This window comes from Sceloporus occidentalis, unplaced genomic scaffold (assembly GCF_023333645.1).
Source record: "Sceloporus occidentalis isolate IW3139 unplaced genomic scaffold, rSceOcc1.0.p SCAF_1, whole genome shotgun sequence".
Lineage (NCBI taxonomy): Eukaryota > Metazoa > Chordata > Lepidosauria > Squamata > Phrynosomatidae > Sceloporus > Sceloporus occidentalis.
The window spans coordinates 18,210,892-18,217,604 of record NW_028316981.1 but is presented as its reverse complement, the minus strand read 5'-3'; the positions used below and the strand labels follow the sequence as shown (position 1 = coordinate 18,217,604).

Here is a 6,713-nt window from a genome sequence, read left to right as displayed (position 1 = left end):
ATGGGGCCCCTATCAAAACAGAAAAGGAGCATCCACTCCTTAGAAAAGGAGACCATGTGAGGGTTTCTAAAAGCAAGGGCATATTTGCCAAAGGATATGAACAGAATTTCACCACAGAAGTATTTATTATTGACCAGGTCATCCTAACTGCAAAGAGACCTGTGTACCTGCTGAAAGATTATCTTGAGGAGCCTGTTGTTGGAAGCTTTTACCCTGAAGAGTTACAAAAGGTGAATGTAACAAGTGTCTTTCTTGCCCTGTTTAATATTTTAATAGCTCTTTTTCTCCAATACATCATTTCCTTGATAGACTTTTTTCTTTTTCTGCCCTTTTGACAATGAGAACTTCCCCCACCTACTTGAACATTTTCAAAGGGTGTGTCACCACAGACCACACAGTTACAGTATTTTTTAATGGCCTTCACAATAGCCTCCAGATCTGCACGTGTACACTGTGAATTAGCTGCAAGCCTATTCAACGTGTCACGATGTATCCGCATTTGCTGTGCGGCTCTTTGTAAATGAATAAAACAGTCAGATATTGTCTTGTACTTGAAAGCAAATTCTTCAAGAAGATCCTCATCATGTTTTTGTCTCTTGGGAGGTCTGCTCTCAGGGTCTTCTCCCTTTTGAACTTTATTGTCTAAAGAAGAAGAAGAAAGGAATCAGTAAATAGGGTCCCTACTCCATTTGTAGCACACACTGTATTCAAACATGGAAAGAGCAACCATTTAAATGGTGTTTTTCCCTCATTATATCTTTTCCTGTAAAAGTAATATTGGGCATTTCAAGTACAGTAATAATGATTTTAAATGCACATACTCACCAAAAATCTTTCTTTTCTTTCCACTTGGTGTCAGAGTTTCAATGGGGTTCTTGTCCAGAATCTTTGAGCTGCCTGCTGAAAGAGCAAGGGAAATAAATAAATAATGCAATGAACTAGACATTATAAGCACTATACATATCATATTCTTAAACGCACACACACCTGCGTTCTTCAGATCTCTCTGTTCACTTGTCCTAATGGTGTCCTTAAGTTTAGAGCTGCCTGCTGAAAAAGAATGGAAAATAAATATTAATAATAATAATAATAATAATGCAATGAACCAGACCTTTCAGACACTATACATACCATATTCTTAAACACACACCCACCTGCATTCTTCAAATCTCCCTGTTCACTTGCCGTCAAGAACTTGGGCTTAGAGCTGCCTGCTGAAAAAGAATGGGAAATAAATATTAATAATAATAATAATAATAATGCAATTACATAGACCTTTCAGAGACTATACATATCATATTCTTAAATGCCCATACTCACAAAAAACCTTTCTTTGATTTTCAGCCCTCAAGGTCTTGTCCATAACTTCTGAAAGAACTAGGATAATAATAATAATAATAATAATAATAATGTTAACTAAACCTTTAAATGAAATATATGAAAGTCTTCAAAAACACGCACCAGAATCATTTAATTTTCTTTTCACTTGGTTTCATGGTGTACTTAAGTTTAGAGGTGCCTGCTGCAAGAACTGATGCACATTAGTAAGTTCTTTATAATACACCTTAACCCTCCTCCTATAAAATATATAAATATAACTTACCGAAATCAGAATCATCACTATCCACATATTGAGCAGCCATTCCTAATAGGAAAGGAGGGGTGCAGTTTAGCATCAGACACATCTTGGAGCCTCTGTTATTTTCCAAGGTTAACCCTAAAAGAAAACCTCTTTACCTGTTTGTTTAGATGATGCCATGGTGTTTGTTTCAAAATATATGTCTCAGAAGCTTTGAGATAAATCTGAAAAGCATATACAACATTTTTACAAACAGTAGTGCAAAGAAACAATGTAGTGTCCCACTGAATGTACAAGGACATATCCTGGGGGCATACCCTGGAAAAATGATGCACTCTTATCTTCAGGGTAACATGTTCAGACATGTTAGTACACATCCAGGGTTCATGCGCAGTGTCATTTTGTAAAAAACAAAGAATGTGTGTTTGTGGTGAATTTGGTCCAACAGCCGGTGGTGTGTATCTCTCATAAAACCATTGTTCCTTTGCAAAAAAAAAAAAAAGAAGAAGAAGAAGAAGAAGAAGAAAAAGAAAAACTCTTTGAATGCTTAATTTTAAAAGCATCCCTTAAATCAGAAAATAAATGAAAATAAATATAAATATGCACAGAGTTAATAAAAGAACACATTTTATAAATTTTTAACAAGAATAACATACACACAGAATGCAAAAACAACATTCAAATGGAGGAAGAGACAAAAAGGCTGAGACAGTGTCACTCTGTCTAAGCACACACAGAGTGCTAGTTGAGGACTGTAAAGCTCAGAAAAAACACACAGAATGCAAAAATCAGAGAATCAAGAAAAGTTCATGTTAACTAGGCAAAAATATCCGTATACAAAATAACACTTAATTTAAATGAAATACATTGCACTTTAAAAGCAACTCTTAAATAAGCAGAGAGTAAAAGAAAATTATTTTTACACACACACACAGATGAGGGGCACTTAGATCAGAAGACAATGAATGAACACACCCTCACTATATTTTATTTTTCAAACTGTCTAATATTGAATGTGTAAGGGCAACATTTTCATTTCAATCAGCATGGGCCATGTGATTTAAAACCTTTAAATGAAATATTTAAATAAAATACATTGCACTTTAAAAACATTCCTTAAATCAGAAAATAAATGAATATATATATATATGCACAGTGTTAATGCATGAACACACACACACACACACAAATAATAATGATTTAAACAAGGAGCAAGTTACACACACTAATTAGCAAAGATGAGAGGAGGAAGGGTTCACTCCTTCACAAGCCCCTCTTTTGATATAGACAGATAGACTGTGCTTGTCAGAGAAGGATGTAAAAACAACATACAAGTGGAAGAAGGGACAAGAAGGCTGAGACAGTGTCACTGACTAAGCACACACAAAGTGCCAGTTGAGGACTGTAGAGCTCAGAAAAAGACATTGTATAAAATCAGAATCTGAGATAGCTAGAAGAGACAGGAAGGCTTGTAATACATAGAAAATAAATTCAGACTTGTGTATTTTAGTTGAGGGTTAAAGCATGCAAACATATAAGGCAGAGGGTAGGAGGGGAATTTTTCCCCTCCCAGACCCCTCTGTTAATAGAGACAGATAGAGTGTGCTGACCAAAAGGAAGCTTAACAGAAAAGAAACACACACACACACACACACAGAGGGGGGCAAAGTATCTTTGCAGACTTAATTTTTATGAAACACATTAATGAATTTTAGTGAAACACATACATATAGTAGAGAAACACAAACAGGGCCTGTCTATATTTTAGAGTTACTGCATGGACACCTTTTATAAAACTTAGAATCATAGAATCATAGAATCATAGAGTTGGAAGATTGTTCCTTCTGCTGAACTTCTCTTCACAAAAAACAGGTGTCCCAAAACACAGATCCTGCCATAAATTTAAGAGGGTCTGTTCGAAATGGTCAAGATTCTTGCACGTCCTTCCTTGCGATTTATTGTACAAACACATACCGGGCAAACCTCATTTAATCTCAAATGACAAATCCATTCTGTTTGGAAATCTTATCTCCAAAAACAGATCTGACCACCCATGCCACATACATGAGGCGAAATTGCAATGTGGTTTCAAAAAGGCATTTATTTCAAGACTTTTATTTCAAGACATAAGAATTTATTCTTTACAAATCATAGAAATAGGTTTTTATTTCAGATTGTACATATTGTAAAATTGCCTTGTCTGAATGTTTCAACAGACATTTCCAAACATAATTTGCGTGTTCAGATTTAGTTAGCTTCTGTAATATTTTGCAGATTTGGTAGAATATAGTCCATAGTTGCAGGAAGAATGACCCCTTTTCATTAAATTTATGGCTGTTATTATGAACATCTGATGGCATTAGTTCAAAGGTTTTGGAAGTATTGAAATATGACTTCTTTTCTAAACCTTTAAATGGTTTAGATTTCTAATAATTCTAATTAACAGGCATTCATAAATAGTACTTGTGGATTAGAAATTATCACCCACACACAAGCAAAACCTTTATTTCATAGGACTAAAGAAATATTCTTTATTTGTGACTCTGATGACATTTGCAACCTATGGCCTCCTTCCCTGCAAAACTTAGGGGTCTGTAATAAAGAATTAACAATGCATTCTAAAATGTTCCTAGATGTCAATAAAACCAGCTTCCAAAATCATTTTCCAGCCACCTGAGGCTGCTTCAAGGAGATCTTGCCAGTGAGAAACAATTAGTTCCTAATTTTTAGAAAGATTTTAAATATGTCTTGTTTTACAACCACATTTCTAATAAAGTTATTATTGCAGGCATTCATAAGCAGTATTTGTGGATTAGAAATTATGAGGCACACAGTCCTCATTGAAACCACAAACACACACGCAGAGTAGAGAGACAAAATATTTTAACACAGCCAGCCAGAAAGGTGTGGTTCAGCTCAGTTTGTAGAATAACAGTTTTCTTCATAGAGCAAAATTCTCTAAGCATTTGACTCCCTGCAAAAGGTTTTATTTGCAGGTTTGCTAGCTTTAATTCTTTTAATTAAAAGGCTTTTGATGCCCTTCTGCTGAACTTCTCTTCACAAAAAACAGGTGTCCCAAAACACAGATCCTGCCATAAATTTAAGAGGGTCTGTTCGAAATGGTCAAGATTCTTGCACGTCCTTCCTTGCGATTTATCGTACAAACACATACCGGGCAAACCTCATTTAATCTCAAATGACAAATCCATTCTGTTTGGAAATCTTATCTCCAAAAACAGATCTGACCACCCATGCCACATACATGAGGCGAAATTGCAATGTGGTTTCAAAAAGGCATTTATTTCAAGACTTTTATTTCAAGACATAAGAATTTATTCTTTACAAATCATAGAAAGATGTCTTTGTTTAATTACAGTTTCTACATATTTTAATATTGATTTGTCTGAAGGCTTCAATAATGCTTTTAAGACATCAATAGCATTTTCAGATTTACTTAAAATCAAAACAGTATTTAATATAGAATCAATACCTTTTTTTGTCAAGATCATGTGATTTAAACTGTAGGATACTACAATGATCATGTGTATTAAATTTTTAAAGCAGATTTTACAGCATATCTCTCTCACATATTTAGAAAGAATCTTTTTATCCCTTTTTAAACAGGAGTGGAATTCTAACGATTGCTGTGCAGCAGATTTACAAGCAGAACAATTTTTTCCTAATTGTGCATCGACGAATTTTCTTATAACCACAAAAATAACGCTTCTAGAGATAGTTTTCATAGTCCACCATCTTTTGATGAACGGTGCAGGTTCCAGGCTTTGCATTCGGATGTCTGCAGATTCAGTAGTAGGCTGCAAACTTATATTACAAGGACCTTCGATGTATTTTGCAACATCTTGACAGCTGTTTCTTCCAGGCCTCTGTAATTTAAAAACAATCATTATTGATTTTGATCTCCATCCATGAAGCCCCACTTTAAAAAAAGGTTTGGGTTTTTACCTGCCTGGTAGCCTTCTCTGAGTCCAAACCAGCATGCCACCTTTGGGAATATTCCTCTGGTGCACAATTCTCTTTGTCAGCCATACTCAAGGGTATGGGTGGGTCGCGATCTCCCGCTTCCATGGCCTCTTCCATCTGAGCGGCGGGTTTCGTAAGGCCTGCACCATCCGGTTCATCAGGGCTCTGTGGAGTGTCGGGATCTTCCTTCTTCTCCTTCTTCTGGAGAATGGATTTTAAATTGCAACCGCAATCACACTCGAGTTCTGAGGAATCGTCAATGAAATCCATAATGTTGAGTGTCTTTTCGGGCTCTTTGGATTCCTTTTTAGGACGAATATTCCAGGGTACGGGAGGGTCACTAAAGCCCACAGGCCTGCGGTAATTTGGCCAGGATGTTATTCTGGCGGGTTTGATTCTCCGGCTTGTAGAAGGTTTAGCCAAACGCTGTGGGGTGCTCGGCGTCTCCATGCTGCCTCCGCAGAACGTGTCTGGGCATGCATAAAATGGCCACTTCTCGATACGGGCTACAGCTCTCTTCTGCCAGCCTTCTGGTTGGCTAGCGCGGACCACGTGGCTCTCCTGAGATCAAACCATTGGTCGGGGGGGCACGTGCCCTCAAGGGCGGGGGTGAATGGGAACCCCTGGGTCAGGGGAGGGGTCAAGGGAGGGGCCAAAGGGTCATAAATCATTCTTGGGGCATGGTCAGGGGCCTGGCTAAAGGGTCATTAATCATTCTTGGCGGGAGGATTCATGGGCGGGGCCAAAGGGTCATTAATCATTCTAGGGGGTGTGGTCAGGGGTGGGGCTAAAGGGTCATAAATCATTCTAGGGGGCGGGGCCAAAGGGTCATAAATCACTTTTTGACAGGAGCTACCCCTATATACTACTTATGTCCTATACAAATAACCTGAAAATGTATTGGGGGGGGGGGGGTAGCCATGTTTGCCATAAATAAAGCATAGTACAATAGCGCCTCAAATCCACAAAATAGTGATGCCTTTATTCAGCCAACCCAAATGCACAAAATACAGTGGTGCTTTCTGAGCACCCCTGGCTTCTTCAGCAGGCAAAGGTTTTAAAAACCATACAGGAAAAGGTGTGGGAGGGATGGCAATATTAGTTATAGGCTTGCATTTTGTCAAGATGTCCTATTAAAGGGCCTTGTGTGTGA

At 37.5% G+C, this 6,713-nt stretch overlaps 1 long non-coding RNA gene across 3 annotated transcripts; it reads right to left on the bottom strand.

The window, feature by feature from the left end:
* Window positions 1-56: 56 nt before the first annotated feature.
* On the bottom strand, window positions 57-1,359 carry LOC149321020 (uncharacterized). Of its 3 annotated transcripts, none has more exons than XR_016277185.1 (5): window positions 1,321-1,359; window positions 1,155-1,214; window positions 988-1,050; window positions 826-900; window positions 57-642 (listed from the first exon to the last, which is right to left on the bottom strand). It is a non-coding gene; the product is annotated as an uncharacterized LOC149321020 (long non-coding RNA). The 3 variants fall into 3 exon arrangements; XR_016277161.1 differs by having other exon boundaries at window positions 826-897; XR_016277192.1 differs by having other exon boundaries at window positions 826-897; window positions 1,155-1,211.
* Window positions 1,360-6,713: the final 5,354 nt, after the last annotated feature.